The 16069-nt window shown below is 35.2% G+C and overlaps 1 protein-coding gene across 1 annotated transcript in view; it reads left to right on the forward strand.

The window, feature by feature from the left end:
• LOC127444344 (receptor tyrosine-protein kinase erbB-4-like) overlaps window positions 1–16069 on the forward strand; it is a 235374-nt gene that overhangs the window by 149605 nt on the left and 69700 nt on the right. The gene's annotated exons all lie outside the window — the stretch shown is intronic.

Genomic DNA, 16069 nt, shown 5'->3' on the forward strand with positions numbered 1-16069 from the left:
TCACCTAATGACATGGAAAATATAACCTTGCTAGTGGCGTGGCTAGTTTAGCTATATGGCTAGTTAGCTTTGTATATAGCGTTTTTGATTATGTTTTGACTATGACTATGTTGTATATGTGCTATGCTCATTTGTTGTATATGTGACTATGTGCTGTGCTCTTAAAGTAGTTAAAAATATAGTAGGGACTGTTGTATGTGAATATACAGTATGTCTTGTAAGATCGGCGCTAACAATGCCTCTCATGCTGTGCAGTGTGGCAGCTATGCTAATCATGCTAATCATATCTCTTACAGTAGGCCTGTATAAATTAGCCACTCTTCATTATGTGACTGCTTAATTTTGTTTATCTTATCAGCTGATTATATGGATCATTTGAACATATTTTACAGGCATCTGGCCCACTAACTTTTTTTCCTTTTTTTCTGTCTTGCTAAGTTGCCTCATAGGGAAAGTTGCATTAGGAGCATAATATCCTACACTCCATAATTTAGCAATACAATCTTAGGACAATATGTCCAGATCCCTGCTGGGATGTGTAAAGATATGTAGGGAAACAAAAACAGATATAGAAGTAAAAAAATAAAATAAAAAAAACAGCAGACAAAAGAGGATGTCTTTAGTGTCTCAGAGGAAAATAGCCAGAGGCGTTAGAGCCTAATGGTTGTGTGACTTCCTGATGACTCATGAAGCTTGGTAGAAGCCCAGTGGAGTTCAGCAGGTAGTACAGGGTCACAGCAGGTGAGGGACAGGAAGTTAAGACCATGTATGATTAATCAGAAATATGGCTTTACCACCTTACTGGCTGATTAAATAATTAAATATCTCAGTATAGAGATAAATAGAACACTGGAACAACTGGGTAAGCCGCTGCCTTACTGTCTTCACTTATTTTATTCTGCAAAAAAATGCCCATGCAATGAATTTTTCAGTTTGTTTATTTTTTATTTAATTTTATTTTTTACAGAGTGACTATTTGCACTAGGTGTAAATAGCACCTGCCACACAGTGTTACTATTTGCACTCCAGTGGTCTGGTGGAAACAAAGATATTTAATACAAACAGCCCCCTAAGTGTCGCTGCAATGGCATGGTGTGTTAAGGTGATGTGGATGTGCGTTTTTTTTATGTGGACGAGCCAGATTCGTTTCCCCCATTTGTCCCACTTTTCCCCATCTTGTTTCCTGTTTTCACTCTTAATATTTCCTATAATACTACTTATAATAATAAGTAAAAATGAATATAAATGTTGATTTACTCGCAGTGATTTGGTCACAGTGACGGTCGGGTAGTTGAGAGAAAGGTTTGATCCAGGTAAAATTAACCATGGTTTTTCTATAGTAATATTGCAGTAACCATGTTTTTTGGCAGAAGCCAAAGTTTTAATGCTATTAACCATAGTATTACTACAGATATATGCAGGGTTGGGAGGGTTACTTGTAAATGTTATCCGTTACAAATATGGATTATTTAGTAAAAAAATGTAAACAGTTACTTAATCCAGTTACATCAATTATAAATTTATGTAATCAGATTACTTTTAGTTACTTTTTGATTGCCTCAAGATCGCATGTGAATAAAGACAAGAGAAAAGCAATATGTTCTCGAAGACTTTTAATCATACCTTTTGAATGCAAACAAACTGAGTTTGAGTAATGTAGCTATTATTATATACAAGAAAAAAACATGAAAAACATGGACAGTGCCTCCTTATTAGGAAAACAGAATATGTTAAAATCAGTGGCGAATTCTCAGTGCCAGCAAAGCCTTCTCTGCTGACCTTACATGCCTAATAAATAAATATTTGTTCATCCTTTCATTCTTAATCACATTTTTGCCTGCTTTCCTCTCTTAATAATCCTGCAAACAAATAGAGAAAAACGAAAAGTTTATCCAGTCAGAATTCATTTCTTGATGCTTACAAGCAAAGTGTGACAGCTGTTTCACAAATCCAATGCCCCAAGCAGCGCGTGAGTCTGAGCTCCACCCCCTCAGGCCTTCAGAATTTCTTCAGAATCCCTCAAATGAATGGGCAACTAAAGTCAGATTGTCAGATTCATCAGCCAATCAGATTGATTTATTTGTTCTTGGTGGGTGTGATCTTTAGGACATGTCCCGGTTCTAGCTGGCCTTGAGTGACGCAATCACACTTTAAGTGATGTACGTAATTTGAACGCGAAGAGCGCGAGATCTTGCTGACGATTCGACTGTCACTGCCACATCACCACTGAAAAAGAGATCCTTATGGATTTAAAAACACGAGATGTTCTGCATGACCGTGTGATTGCTTAATTTATTAAACAGGAAAGGAGGACTGATTTTCACTTCAAGTAAATTGCTAAGTTCTTTTTGCATTGTTATAGCAACATCAGGAGTTTTCTAAGTGTAAATTAGGCTGCTTGAGCATTCAGTGTCGGATCAAGTTTTGAAAAGTAGTGCTGCGTTCCATTCAACTCGGAAAGTCGGATTTTCCTACTAGGAAAAGTGCAATGAAATGCATCTTGAAGTCAGAATTACAACTTGTAGGCTCGTGCAGAAATTATCAACTCCGATTTCGCCGAGATGCAGGGGCATGATGTCACACAAACATGTAGACACTCAGGGAGATCTACAAAGTAAGTGATAAACATTCACTTTATTAAGTACTATCGATAAATGAGTTCGTTTCCACATTACATGATATTAAAGCTTGTTTCACAATCTCTTTTGATAATTGTACGCCTGAAGCACAAATGCTTGTGCTGCAGCATTGTTTGTCATTTGGGTTGCTAGGAGACATCAGTAATGAGAGTCAAACACCTATTAAGCTAACGGGAGCATTGCAGTTTTGTTTCCCTAAATGTCATCTTCCGAATATCGGGGAATGGTATGCATTTATGGTCGGAGATATCAAGTAGGAATATACTACATCCAACTTGAATGGAACACAGCATAACCGCGTACCTTGAAGAAACTAAATTTATTGCAAGCAACATTTAAATTGCGAATATTATTAGACAGATTTTTCTAGGTATTATGGACTTCCTTGGTAGATTCATATGAAAAATTATGATTTTTGAATGTCTGTTCGGGAGATGTTCATTTCACAAAACAGTCATGCTGCAGTTAAAATTAGGCTTGATTGAGCATTAAGTGTCGTTTAAAGTTCTGGCTTTCGTGCGTGGACGTGTTTTTAAAATGTATATTTGTATTATTAGTTAGCTGCGACATAATGTATGATGCCCAAAGGCATAGGGTGTCTTATTCATTGTGAAACTGTGTTTTCGTATTGGCATGAATCACACTGAAGGCCTAGACTTAAAATGCATGGCCCGCCACTGGTTAAAATGAACAACTCAGCATTTTCCACCAAATCAGGTGAGTCCTCTGTCTGTTACAGATAATGGCTTATTTTCTCATCAAGCAAATACAGTTAGAAAAGATGCACTGAATTATTTCTTGGTTAACATTAAACAAAATCTGACAGGATATACCTCAGATTCAAAAACACTACCAAGATAAATTCTGCGATGTATTGCAGTTAGCATGTTGACTAATTGGCACTGACCATTCATTAACTTCAGACTGCAATAGGTAGATCACAGGCTATCTTCTTGATCTTCATTATTATTATTATTAATGCAGTGCCTCCAGAGTCTGTCCGCTGCTTGCTCATGATCCACAGTCAAACATCACCAGCTAACGTTTAAGTTTAAGGAGGGTTTTAATGACAATAATAATAATAATAATAATAATAATAATAAAAGAAAGAAAGAAAGAAAGAAAGAAAGAAAGAAAGAAAGAAAGAAAGAAAGAAAATCTTGTTTCAAAGAATAGATCAAAATAGATTCAAACTTGTTTTGTGACTTGCTTTACTTATTCCTATTTTCTATGAGATTTAAAATGTTACATTTGCCAGTAATTCTCCCTCACCCATACTTTTGAACTGTTCTTAACAATACATTTCTAATAAGTATCAAAATCAGATAAATGATCCATTGCACTTTTCCCCTAAGAACTTAACATTCTCAATGCATTTGTTATTCATGTGTACAATCTGGATTTTTTTAACAAAGAAAAAAATAAAACATAAATGCTGTCCCAATTACTGTTGCCATTACAACATGAACACATTTCAGAGAGCAATTTTAGAGTTTCAACTGAAGTTAAGATGGAAATGAGAAGTCACACTAACGTTTCAACAGTATGTATCCCGTGTACCGGAATACAGGCTGTTCGCCGGGGGGAGTGGTCGTTTCTCCGCTTCTTTTCCTGATCCCGCAAAAACGATCAACAGATGGTCGGACGGCGAAATTAGGAAACACTTATGACTAATTTTATCTATCCTAGCTAATGTGATTTTGTGTGGGTCTTAACTTTAAATGTTTCTTTAAATTATATGTCTGGTCCTTGGAAAATCACTGCATCTTCACAACTGGAAGGTAGCCTCTAAATTGCACTGAACTGTAATGTTGTTTCCCTTTTCTCAATTGAAGGTTGGAATTTTCACAAAAATAATCATATTTCTGTAGTGGCCATTGCGATGAAACAGCCCTCAAAGGTGCACTCAGCGATTCCTGAGAAACACTGTTGATATTCGAACTCAACTGCCAAAACAAACACACCCCTCCCTTCAGTGCTCCTTTGGAAGCTCCGCCCCCCAAATGAATGCATGCAAATTCATTCCTTTTACCTCTCGGAGGCCTCTCCACCGCTAAAAAGCCTTGCTGATGTTGATGCGGCTCCTAGACCTCGACTTATCATAATCCTTCTTTTTTAGTTTATATTCATCTGACCTTTTTATCTTGGTCCATTTCTCAGCCATTTGCCCTCCTTGGAGTTTAGAAAGTTCGCATCAGCCAGATTTGCCTTCGCTCTTCTAATGAATTTCCCTCTCGCTCTGCCCCCACCCCCCATCCTGTGCACGTGCAAGAACCACCCCCTGTTGCTGATTGGCTGGAGTAGTGTTGTGTAGATCGGTCTGATCCACTTTGTTTTTGTTCCATTTACAGAGCCAGGGCTGTGTTCAAATACTAGATTATTTTTCAGCCCACTCACAGAATGGACAACTAGCAGACTGTGAGGAGATATTTGCAGAATTTGACAAAAAGTGTATTGGATTAGAATTACCGAGTGCACCTTTAATGGTTTGACCACGTTTGCCTCGAGAGCGCAGTGCTGATATGAGACAGATGTTATTTACACATGCAACAGTAAGTGGCGCCAGATTCAGAGGGACGAGAGTGAACCAGAAGAGATCCCGAGCGCGCATCTGATCATATCTGTGTTCTGTACTAAAGCAAGCAGCGGTCTTTATCATTTTATGTCAGTTGTCAGGAGGGTCTTTTATATTTTTATAAATTAAAAATTGTAATCCTGCTAGTAATCCCAATTTTTACCAAATGTAACTCTAATCTGAATATGTTGGCTTTTTATGTAACTGTAACAGATTACAGTTACAACATTTTTGTATCCTGATTACATAACGCCATTACAAGTATTCCGTTACTCCCCAAGCCTGGTTATATGGTGTTTATATAGCATATGGTCGATTTGTAAAATAAATTCAAGGGGGACGGTGTTGTCAAAGATTGTGTGTGTGTGTGTGTGTGTGTGTGTTTTAAGAAATTACAATAAAAGATTATTTTGCACTAGTCAAGCCAACATTTTTTATTTTATTTTTTTCAGGAATTTCAGCTTGTAATGAGACTTTTCTTACTGTCTCTGGATACCACATGTCATTTTTTCATTTAAGCCCCAGAAAACATATCAGTATGACATTAAAATTGAAAATATGCTCATAATAGAAGAGGTGTATTCAAGTAAATGGTTTGAATGAATTGCATTTTTAATGTTTTTTTTAATTTAATAGATCTGGACAAAAATGAGTGTCACTTCATTGACCCTTATGACACATGGCCATAATATGCACCTGTTACCCTCTGTTGTATTCAAGGTTGGTTTATAAATCCATACGTGTGAATTGTGTGAAATATTTGGAGTTAATGTGTTACAGATCAGACATTTCAAACAGACATTTCAAGAAGTGGAAAATGTGTATGGTATAGTTAATACTCTTGAGTCATGACAAGCTTAGATTTCTAAGACACGCACAATTAACGGAGACTGTCTGCAAACGAAGTCGAGAATGCGGCCATCCGATCTGGACTTGAAATAACATTGTACGCATTTTCATTCATAGGTTTACACTGTAGTAATGTTGGCTTCACAGACTCATCACTGCTTTGTCATTTTCAATTATAATCGCATAAAATCACAAAATAATTGATGTTATACTAAATTCTCAAACTTGATAATTTGTCTTAATAAATTGATTAAATTGAAGTATTTGACATAAACAGATGAGACACCGTTTATGTTTCATATGGTTAGAAAAAAGCCCTCATAAATGCAAAAAATGGCCCTAAAAATAAAGTCTAAGTTGCCCCTTAATGTCAAAGTTAGTTTAGCTGCTTGAAATCACAACATAACCTCTTCCAGAACTAACTAACTAACTAACTAACTTACTAACTAACTTTATTTTATTGCACTTAATTGAAAAATAAAACTGATGGATACTGATGAGCAAGCTCCGTTTAAAGGGTGTGGAAAGAGCATTCTGATTGAAATCAGGTGGGAAATCAGCAAATCAGATTCAGCAAATCGAACCCACCTCTCTAACATTCTCATTTGTCAATGGATACCTACGTCAGAGTGTGTTGCTGTAAAAGTTGAAATGCTCTAAACTTTTGGTTGCATGATGTTGTGTCACTTTTCTAAAGTTTTTAGAATTTTGTTTTTCCGTCCTTCTGATGCACCATCCCCATTGAAATCAGTGGATTCACACTATTCTCTGACACAGCGTAAACATTTGTGTGCCCTAAATGGAAATTTGGTAGCACTGCTTGAATTTTATTTATTTTTTTACATTTAAGTGGAAAATTATTTGAAGTAATTCATTTTCAAAGCTTTAAAATGCAATACTTATTAATTACTTGCCTGAATGTTTGTGCAATATAAATTAATTGGTACTAGATTGCAACCTAAGTATCTAAATGAGAAATGTGACAACATAATAACTTTTCAAGCTTTAGGATTAGTTATTATAATAGACTACAAATAATGTATGTAAAGTCCATAAGACTGTTCAACCATTGGATTATATACTGTATACGGTAGCTGTTTTAAGAAGATCTATTTTGCTTAAATATGTTTAAGTAGTTCTTTTTTGGGGTCTTTATATAAGGTGTCTTTAACTACTATGTTCTAACTTTAAAATACATACTACAATGTACAGTATTTATAGTTTACATGTTGTTCTGCAAAATTATCACAAGATTCACATTAGCTGCTACTGAGGTTGAGGTATGGGTAGGTTTAGGGTTTAGGTTCGGGTTTAGTGTAATGGTTGGGGTAGGGTTAGGTTTAGGGATAAGGTTAACAGTGTAACTACAGATGTAATTAAATGCAGGTACTTTAAATGTAAGTACAGTGCAACAACACATATGTACATAAGAAGTACACTGTAGCAAGTGCTTAAGTACATAGTAGTTAAAGACATCTAATATAAAGTGGGCTGTTTTTTATTCAGATATTTTAGAAGTGTTCACTTGGGGCATTGTTTTACTTTTGCTGCAGTTATGAAAAGTAGAAAGGCACTTACAAAAAAAAAAAAAAAAAAAAAATTCCAAATGGCCCTGAACGTAATGTTCTAACTCAGTGTTTCAGAAAAATGGACACTATTTATGGTACTTCATAAGCCCTTCATAAAACTTACTAAAATATAGCATAACCTCATTTATAAGCAAGAAAATACAAGAGAAAGTTGGCAAGGGACTGTGGTCATGTAAGAATAAAAATAATAATAAAAAAAGCAAATTTGTCTTTAGGATTCTTCACTGCAGTCTTTTAATCATTTATTTTATTTTAACATGTTATTTTTCTACCCCTCCAGCTTTGTTGGTTAAGTCTGATTCTTGAGGCAGCATTAGCCATGTTTGTGCAATTGTAGATATGAGTTTTAAGAGATGAAATTTCTCCTCTGCCCCTTGAGATGTTTGGCACACTGATGAAATATGGGCCCTTTGATTATCATCATCACTGTTGCCATGTGCTCCCCTCTCAAGGTTCTCTTATACAGTTCCGAAGCATGATCAATAGCTTTCATAAGCAGCTTGATACAATTATGGCCTTAATCTTATTTTCTGTGGTCTTCCTTTAAAATATTCCTCTGTTTTTTTTTATGCGTGTCCTTTCAGATGACCTCTGCTGTAACCATCAGCTACATGAAGGGCAGTTTCACAGTTTACAGACTTAGGCTGCATTCACACAGTCAATGTTTGAAATTGACAACTGTATTTATAACAGCTGTGTCTTGTGAATTGTTCTGTTTATACAACAGCTTTTGAGCAGCTCCAATACTGTCTGTAATAAACAAAGTCAAGCCCCTTTTCTATAAAACCAGCTTCAAGCTGGTTGGCTGGTCTTAGCCAGTTTAACCCCTTAAACCAAAGGAGGGTGCTATATAGCGGGAAAAAAATACACTTAAAATGTTAAAGTCTACGTATACGTAACCCCACTTAAAAGCGAAGTCACTATAGAGAAGTCTACACACACTTATATAAATGTTCAGGTACATTTAAACACATTCTGAGAATAATTCCCTTTTATTCTTATTTGTATACAGCTATAGACACAGTAAAGTGAGTGCTTCAATTAATACTATTCCCCTTAATGTTTTTATAACTATGTTTATGGGTTCAAAAGTCCATATAAGCATAAGTATTTGCATGAGTGTATGTTTCTTTAAGAAACCCTGTGCAAACATTAAGGCCGAAACATACTTCACGCAAGTACACAAACGCAGGTGTGAGTGCTTGGCCAACGCATGGCCAACGCGTGGTCCCGTTGTACATACATTACGTGTGCTCTTGCGTTGCACTGGCGATTACAAACCTCAGACCACAAGGGGGCAATAGATTTTTTAGGCATGGCCACGAAACCGGATGTGGTAGATGAGTCGATAGTTGAGGAGTGGGGAGAGACACGGAGAAAAAACAAGTTTGTTTGAATGGACTAGGGACAAAAAGTAGTATATATTTTTTGAAAAGATTCAACTCAAGTCTGCCATGACAGTTGTTGATTGCAAGAAGAAAATCCGCTCTAGTGCCCCCTGTGGCAATGCAGAGAATGCAGCGCATACTTGTGTTGGGTTATGAAATCAGTGCTGACACATTTCACAATGCAACGTGAAATCGAGCTTGCGTAGCAAGGTGCGTATGCGTTCACGTACTTGCATAGAGTATGTTTGGGCCTTTAAAGTTCAGTTAAATTTCACTTGTGCAAAACGTGGGTTTTGCCATCTACTTTGTTTCCATTTACTTTATTGGATGTTAATTGCTTAAGACCCACCCTCACACTATTATGCGGGTTGTTACTGGAATTTAGAAAGTCAGTCCATCGAGAGCGTCTAGAGTGGCAGATCGTAAAGAGATGCAATAGCGCTCTGATATTGAGAACGAGTGAATTAACTGCTCAAACAAGCAAGTTATAACATTTTGTTTCATTATAAAAGTGTTTACATTTTGTTTATGTGTTAGAGTGAACGTTTGTAAGTGGCAGACTTCGTTATTTGTCTGAGTATTTCTCTTCACCGGTGTTCGAGTGACATCGCTTGGTTGGTGGGGTTGGAAGGGTTTGGCTATTGAAAAGGTAACATTTTAATTTAATTCTGCTCAAATGAACAAAATGAACTAAATGACTTGAAAAAATATTAGTTCATTTTTGCTGAACGAGACTCAAAGATTCAAGTCAGTAAAATGATCCGATCTTCCCATCACTAGTTTGTGAGCTGTGAGAACAGATCGCTGTACATATCAGCACGTATTGGTAGTTAACTGCTAATTTTCGCTCCGTGAGAGACGCAGAGTTGTAACGAAGAGTGACACGATGCTCCAGATAGCGCTACAAGTCCCCGCGCGGCTTGCGGCTCCTCTGGCAGCGAGGGAGAGAGTGAAATTCACAGAAGTGATCACACGCCGGAACCGGACTGGTTCTTGAGTGCTTTACAGACCGTGAACTGTTGCAGAAGGAAATCAGCTTCTGTCAAAAAGAGCATTCGGGTATAAATCCTCAAGCCTTGTTTTATTTTGCTCAGTCGAGTGAAGAGGCCAGTTTTTTGTTTTGTTTCTTAGGCCACAATGCACACAAGCAACGGCGCAGGCCTGCATCAGTGTGTGTGTGTGTGTGTGTGTGTGTGTGTACCATTATATGTTTATTCATACTTGCAGTTGTGAAAAAGTGTTGTTTATATTATTTCATATTCATTAGTTAAGTAATATACTTTGAATTCAGTGTTAATTGCACTACAGTTGCACTATAAGTGTTAAGTTTATACTGTGAAAACCCAATTTGCGTACAAGTAAGAAGAGTTTATACTGTAAAACATAGTTTGCACTTACTGTGAAAGTTTCATGAGCTAAAGGGAGTATTTTATACTGAGTATCCATTGTAAGTGTATACATTGATACACTGAGTTTATTCTGTGAATTTTACATTTAATATTTCTGTGAATGTGTATGTGTTGAAGCATATTTGAATATATTCACAAAGTAACATCACTCAGTAACAGAGTAAAAATAGCTTTATTGTTTATACATTGGATATTATATTGCTTTATTATTTTACTGTATATCTTCCCTAATACTTTTTTTTTTTTTTCTAAATAAATCCTTTGGATTATTATTATTATTATTATTTTTTTTTTTTTTTTTTTTTTATTATTATTTTTTTTTATATATATACATCAGTCTTTGCTATTTTCTTTATATTTCTGTGGGAATATAATAATAGTGGTATCAGAGTAGGATTTTATATATAGTCGGGAGACACAAAGTAATTATACTCAGTGCTCCACCCTAACAGAGCTTAGGCAATATGCATCTAAAAGGGTAGGGTGCGCTACATATACATAAGTCAGGCATATGAGGTATCATTTGAAAGCTTAAAATATGAACTTTTCAGAGATAACCATCTCATCTGAATTTATGTTACTTTAAATAACAAAATAAGGCCTCAAAATATCCACATTGGAAATTAGCGCCCACCAGAGGTAATGAGGTAGAAATATTTATATAAATTATATTTATATATAAGTCCTTCACATAGCACATATATGGACAAGTCATATATCAAATGAATTCCCTCACTCTCAGGAATGTGATGGTATAGTTAATTGTGTTGCCCTAATACCACAGACATGTCATCAAATACAAATGTCTCTGCTGCTGTTAGCCCCAAATAGCTAAAAACTCTGTATCTGCTTTTACCTTAGGAAGTTCTCTAAAAATATGAGCCATTTTTACTTGTCTTTGAGCTCGCTTGGCTGAATAGTCCAATGTTATATCTTAGATGTCCAGAACAAAATATGCCATCAAGAAGGAAAAGCATGCAAAAATAAATAAATAAATAAATAAATAAAAAATAATCATAGAATATGTTTTCGACTATTTATGATACAATGTTATATATCATCGCAAAGGGGAGGCTCTCAGCTATCTAATGACACCTAGATTGAGCTTCTAGCCACTCAGATGCTGAGATATTCAATGAAATAACAAGGGTGGTGCTTGAACTGAAAATTAGACTGAATGTCTATGGATGAGCACATAGGCTAAAATGCGTTAGAGCGCCACCTACATTTCAGATCGGTATATTGTGATTGAATGGGATAGAGAAAAAGAAATTTTTTTTTTTTTTTTTTTTTTTAGAATTAAAATTTTAAAATAAAATTAGACATTTCAAAGTGAGGTAGAGTGAACAGAATCAGAATTACATGTTTACAATTTTAAGAAAAATAAATAAATAAAAAAATAATAATAACAATACTAATATATATATATATATATATATATATATATATATATATATATATATATATATATATATATATATATTTTGATTTTTTTTATTATTTGGTTTATTATAAGATTATAAACATACAATATTATTAATGAATAATTGGAGTCTTTTGTTTTATTATTATTATTATCTGGGTGGTTCTCTGAAATTTTATTTTGCAATTAATCCACAGTATGTATGAATGGTGAGCTTTTAAATTTAAGTGTGAAAAATTGCGGTCGGCAGCCCAAAAATGCACCAGAGTTTAAGATGGTCTCCCAAGTGCCCAAAACCAGTAGTGTGGTCTAGGGCATATGCAGGCATATCCACCTATCTTTCTTAGGATTTTGCATATGCCCACCTGAAATAAATGATATATGTATGGCCACCAGAGTAGTCTTTTGACCTGGCAGTTTTTCAGTCTACTAACACAATGCCGCAGCACCGTTGTGTGAACTGTGTGTGTGTGTGTGTGTGTGTGTGTGTGTGTGTGTATATTTTATATAAGTTTTTTTTTTTTTTTTTTTAAATTATAGAATTTTTTCTAAACACGCACAGAGCTGCGGGAGCACAAGTGTTGGCACTGGCAAGACAGACAGCTGATCCACCAATCAGAAGGTTCATTTAAGATGTGACTGGATATTTGCTAACCAATAATATTTTAGATTATTGTTATTAACATGTTATTGCACCCCAGCTAGTTTTTGATGCTCTTTTTTTTTTTTTTTTTTTTTTTTGCCTTTTACTGCTGACGGTGTTGCCTTTTTCTTGTGCACAAAAATCACTTCAATTTATATTTCTAAGTAGAAAAACAATTTCACTATACACAGAAAAGCACTTAATAGTACACAAATAAAACAAAAAACATTCATTCTTATGTAGGCTGCATATGGTAATACAAGATAACGTGTTAACGTGAACATTACTACACACATATTAGATACAATTCTTAACAGTTTATTTCATATTATGAATTAGTTTATTAGTAAGAGTAATAATAAAGTGTAGAGTAGTTTTTTTCCTCTAAAACCAACCAACGGACCATGGCTGCATTTCCAAAAGCATTGTAAGCCTCAGTAGATCGTAGAATCCATTGGCACCAATGGTCGCTACGATCAACTTAAGTTTGCAATGCTTTTAGGAAATGTAGCCCAGGCTGGAAGACTTTCTAAGACCAGCCAACCAGCTTAGGCTGGTTCAAGTTTTTATTTATTTATTTATTTTTTTTTTTCAGCAGGGTAAATAAGGGTTTGTACCCTCATATGTATGCCTGTTCACGTTGTATATTAATGCCATAGCCTTGATGTACTGTACAGCATGCTCTGTTTCCACCCCCACAGAGCCTCTTGAGTGAGTCTGTCCAGCTCTCCTCCACTCAGCCTGGGCTCCCCAGTTAATGATAGTTTTTTTGCTTCTGAGTTGCTGCCCATGAATGGAGGACATGTTGTTTGCTCTTACAAGCACACTTGATCTCAGATTTTTTGAGTTTTTCTTTGGTTTTCAAGGCCAGTTATGCAGTGGCATTGTCCATTATGTCTATTAGCTTTGAAGTGTCTATATGCTAGTGTACTCCTAAAAGTAGACAAAATTAACAGATATGCACATTCAGTATGTGCGGTTCTTCTCTAAGAAAACAGAACAAAAATATTGATAACTCATGCTACAATAAACAGATTTTTGTCCAAAAAATGCTCTCTAGATGAGAGTTAGAGTTACCTTATGGCACTATATTTCAGGGGCATCATGCAAATTTGTTTTTTGAGGGGGCATTAATGTCAAACTTGGGTCAACCACCCTCCCTACAGAACCCCCCCCCCCCCCCCATTATATTACACAATTATTTTACACATTTTTTAATAAAAAAAGTTTTACAATTCTAAAAGTTTTACATAGTTTTACGTAACTTTTTTTTTTATCTTGCCACTTCTTTTGTGCAGCTGTTTTCCATACACGTCACGAGTGGTGGTGCAAAAGACCCCAGCACAAATGCAATGATGCCCACAACTGAGAATGAAAACATGTAGCCAAATGAGGTAATTACTAGGGATGCACCGATGTGTCGGCTGTCTATACTTTTAGGCCAGCTATTGACCAAATTTAAACCATAGGCATATCGGTAATAAGCATGAAAACGGCAATTTGAAGAAAACTATGTTTAATTATAATTAATTTGTAACACACTTTGTATAAAATGTGAATTCAAATGCACATTCCAGAAATAATAATAGCCACAATATGTAGAAGGGTTGGCACTCCTAAGAACATGTAATATTTAATTTTTATTCTTTCTCGTTCTCCTGTTAATGCGGAAAAAATCACCTTAAACGGACGTGACAGTTGTGAAAGCGGCACTTACCTACAGGCTATATGATGAGGGAAACCATTCAAAATGCTTTGAAACCAGCACACTTTGACTTCTGAGATATTGAAAATGATATATATTGGAAATAATTTATTGTTAGAACAGTAAAAAGCTTTTGTACGTCTATAGACATTTTTTATGCATTCCTAAAACAGTGATCCGATGACAAAACAAGGTAAGAGGCAAAATATCAGTATCTGTATCGGCCTATAGTTTGTTTTTGTTTTGTTTTTTTAATTGGGATCAGCCAAAAATATATTTATTGGTGCATCCCTAGTAATAACTGTATATATTGTATTCCATGTTCAGTGATAGTTAATAAAACGTAACTAATATTTCTCCACGAGTGTGTTATTTTCTCCCATTAAAAATATGGAATCTGCGGCTACCGAGGAACCATGTAAAACCGCCTTCGTTACTTAGTTTTTATAATGACTGAAAAGGAGAGGATTCTTACCGAAATAAGATAATAAGCTGCTGTTTTCTTTATACATGAAGAAAAAAGGGTATAGACACCACAAAACCTGTCAAATGCATTTATTTTGACATTATTTTTTTACATGCAATATTAATTTAATGTAATTATCGAAGATACAAATACATTATCGGAATTTCAAATAATCTATTTAAAATCCTCTTGGCTCAAAAATCTAAGGGGACATGTGCTCCCTCAGTCTGAATAGGCATGACGCCTCTGATTTTTTAACTTGTTTTCGTAATCTTTCATCAAAATGTAATCAATTGCCTCGCCTCTGAAACAGCTTAATATTTCGGGTGATGTCACCATGCCCACTTATTTGCTTGTCATTATCCAATTAATACCCAATCTACATTTTTTTTTTTCACTCTCAAATACATCACATTGTAAAATGGGTTGCAACTGCCTGCAAATGCCTTAAAAAGAGGAACTATATGGAGGAAACAGTTCAATTAATAGTGAATCCAGTGCTCTCACTAAGTAGGCTAGAGGAATCTGATCTGTTAACTAATCTGATCAGGAATCTGATCTCACAAATCTTTTTATAAGTCTTTCTCTGCAAACAATCAATCAATCAATCAGTTAGTAAATACACTAAAACAGAAAGAAAAACATGGAAATGTATCAGTGTTCCATCATATTTCTTTCTCCTTTTTAATAAGAACATATAAATCAATAAACTGTTGCTATTTTAGTCTTTAGTCTCGGCATAATACAATGCATAGCTGAAATAAAGCACAAACATATATTAGCTTTCCAAAGCTGTCAGTTCTCACCCGTAAAATTATATTTATAAGTACTTTGATTTTATTTCCAAAGCTATTGTAATAACAGTACTTCTTGAATATGAAATTATGTCTGCAAATTCTGTTTTTCCTGCCATCAGTCAAGAATAAAGAGGGGACAAGAAGAGTGCTTTGTGGGTAATAATTGGTTTGCCTCCAAAAAACAAAGGCCGTTCATTGCAGCTGAATGTGATTAAAACAGCTCTCTGAGGACTTCCTGCAGTGGGGATATGAAGAGATCTCTTGACTCAATTCTGCTGGCAAATTGCATTCAGGGTGTTCTTTCTCTCAACAGCCTTTCTTGTTTCTTTTATGCCCGACGCAATAGTTCCGCTGTTAAATATTTGACTCCAGAAGTTCATTTAAAAACTGAAGTGTGTAGTTTCTATGCCACTAGCATCACCAAATTTGAATTGCACCAATAATCATTAATACTCTCTCCATTTGACTTTTTTTTTTTTTTTCAAAATGTCCACGAGACTAGAATTGATATGACTTGATATGTATAGTGATCACCAAGAAAAACTTCAACCCTTTCTATGAACTAAGCCAATATGCAGTAATGCAG

This window comes from Myxocyprinus asiaticus, chromosome 7 (assembly GCF_019703515.2).
Source record: "Myxocyprinus asiaticus isolate MX2 ecotype Aquarium Trade chromosome 7, UBuf_Myxa_2, whole genome shotgun sequence".
Lineage (NCBI taxonomy): Eukaryota > Metazoa > Chordata > Actinopteri > Cypriniformes > Catostomidae > Myxocyprinus > Myxocyprinus asiaticus.